This window comes from Geotrypetes seraphini, chromosome 3 (assembly GCF_902459505.1).
Source record: "Geotrypetes seraphini chromosome 3, aGeoSer1.1, whole genome shotgun sequence".
In the NCBI taxonomy this organism is placed as follows: Eukaryota; Metazoa; Chordata; class Amphibia; order Gymnophiona; family Dermophiidae; genus Geotrypetes; species Geotrypetes seraphini.
In genome coordinates, this window is record NC_047086.1 from 220,823,255 (window position 1) to 220,826,213 (window position 2,959).

The window sequence follows — 2,959 nt, forward strand, 5'->3', positions numbered from 1 at the left end:
TCCAGGCTCCAGTCTTTTACTCTTAATGAGCTCTGGGACTGCATACACCATGGTCTAGCTAATAGTTTTAGTCTTAAATTCACTGAGGGGGCAATTCCACAACTGGGCACCTCCAGCTAAGTGCCTTGAGACCATGTTGTTTGATCCTATTATGGCACCTGGGTGCATAGCTACCATTAAAAAATACTAGCTTAATCTGATATTAGCACACCTAAAATTTAGATGTCCACAGTTAGCCCATCCTTAGAGCAGGTGTAAGTGTGGATGCCTAAATGTGCCAAAAATGTACATAATTTACAGTATTCTGTAAACAGGATCTGTGACCATGTGCATGCCTCCTTGCAAATACACACTGTATAAGTAATTGTAAAATAGCACTAAGCCCGCTTCTGGCGCTTTCATGGGTACATGCACATACATGCTAGTATTCTAAACATTTACCTGCGTAAATGTGCACCTCTAGATCAAAGAGTTGAACAAGGTTTTTTACTCAAAGCTCTAAAGCCCAATGTGTGCAACAATGATGCTTTAGCAATGGGACATCATGAGTTGTCAGGTAGGTCCTGCATTGTGAACTGATTTTTCAATAGAACACCAAGTCCCCAAATGTGTTAGTTTAAGGCTTTTTATTTTGTTTTTTTTTACAAAATGCTAATTGAAGATTTTTTTTAAATGGCAGAATATGTCCCAACATAGTACATCCCTTTGGTCTATGCTTCTTACAGTCCAAAAGCTGGCCCAATCTGTAAGTTAAACCTAAAGGGCATGTACTCTGTAATCAGTTGCTCCAAAAGTTCATGGGATTTTTATCCAACTTGTTGTTAATTGTAATTCCTAATGGGGCTTTTTCAGTTTGATTATAGCTATCAGAGTATCTTTGTGATGCTATGGCTCAACAACGGACACATTCCTGATGGCGATTGAATATGAATGGTCTGTTCTATTACCGCAGACCAGCAGAACAAGAGAAGGCAGAGATCTGTGAGTGCTCAGGCAGCAAAATGATACAGCAGACCACACAAACCAGATAAGGAAATCTTGAGAGAACTCATGCGAAGTACTGCTGTAGCTATTTGTCATTATTACTGTTGGCTCTAGAGAGGGAAGTGCATTTCAATTATTTATTTCTTCTAGTCACTTGCCCTGACACAGTCTTTAATAGGTGAAATGTGGCCATATCAGGCGCTGTCATGTGATCTTTTCCACTTCAATAAATTACCTTATTATCTGGTTTGTGTGCTCTGCTCAATTCCAGACCAGGCCTTAAGATTACAAATCGTAAAGAATGATCCCCGGAAGTCTATTTATTAATTGTTGAGCTTTTATGTATGGTAAAGGCTCAGCAACTACATATGTGATAATTAGTGATACCTCTGGATAAATCCTGTTATACATGGAGGAGAATTTGTTCTTGTGTGTGTAAAATATTATTAACAGTCTGCATATGAAGGAATATGAATGGAACTGTAAGATCCTTTCTCTCTCCTCAGCCTTCAAGGACTGCTGTTATCCCTCAGAATGGCATCGGATGAAATAATTATCCTGTTCCTCCTTACCTAGTGCTACTGATTAGAGAATGACACAGGAACAAATTTGTCCCCGTCCCCACAGGAATTCAATTTCCCCGTCCCATCCCCATGAGTTTTGTAACTGTCCCATTCCTATAAGCTCTGCCTTAACTGCATAAGCCTCAAACACTTATGATTTTAAAGTGTCTGAGGCTTGTGCAGATGAGGATGGAGCTTGCAGGAATGGGGCAGGGGCAAGAAAAGAACTCGCTGGGATGGGACAGGAAAATAATGTCATAGAACATAGAAAGATGATGGCAGAAAAGGGCCACAGCCCATCAAGTCTGCCCACTCTACTGACCCACCCCATTAGGTCTGAGTGCTAATGACCTAGTACCTTAACTCGACCCTCGTAGGGACCCCACATGGATGTCCCATTTATTCTTAAAGTCGAGAACACTGGTGGCCTTGACCACCTGCACCGGAAGTTTGTTCCAGTGATCTACCACCCTTTCTGTGAAGAAATACTTCCTGGTGTCACCATTAAATTTCCCTCCTCTGAGTTTGTGCGGGTGCCCCCTTGTGATCGAGGGTCCCTGTGATGTACTTAAATGTCTCAATCATGTCTCCCCTTTCCCTGCGCTCCTCTAGAGTGTAGAGCTGTAATTTGCCCAGTCTTTCTTCGTATGAGAGACCCTTGAGTCCGGAGACCATCCTAGTGGCCATCCGCTGGACCGACTCAGCTCGAAGCACATCTTTACGGTAATGTGACCTCCAGAATTGCACAGTATTCCAAGTGAGGTCTCACCATGGTTCTGTAAAGTGGCATTATGACTTCAGGTTTGCGGCTGACGAAGCTTCTATTGATATATCCCAACATTTGCCTTGCCTTGGATGAGGCCTTCTCTACTTGTTTGGCAGCCTTCATGTCTGCACTGATGATTACTCCCAAGTCCCGTTCTTCTGAAGTCCTAGCTAGTGTTTCTCCATTCAAGGTGTAGGTTCCTGCATGGATTTCCGCTGCCAAGATGCATGACCTTACATTTCTTAGCGTTGAAGCCCAGCTGCCATGTCGAGGACCAGTTTTCCAACGTGATCAGATCCTGCGTCATACTATCCTTGAGATTGCTTTCACTTACTATATTACATAGTTTGGCGGCGTCGGCGAATAGTGCTACTTTACCCTGAAGCCCTCGGGTCAAGTCCATTATGAATATGTTGAAAAGAGATGGTCCCAGGACTGAGCCCTGCGGCACTCCGCTTGTCACCTCCGATGTCTCAGAGAGGGTGCCGTTGACCACCACCCTCTGAAGTCTTCCACTCAGCCAATCATTGACCCATGCAGTTAGTTTCTCACCTAACCCCATCGATTTCATCTTTTTTAATAGTCTTCGGTGTGGGACACTGTCAAAAGCTTTACTGAAATCCAAGTACACTATGTCCAGAGACTC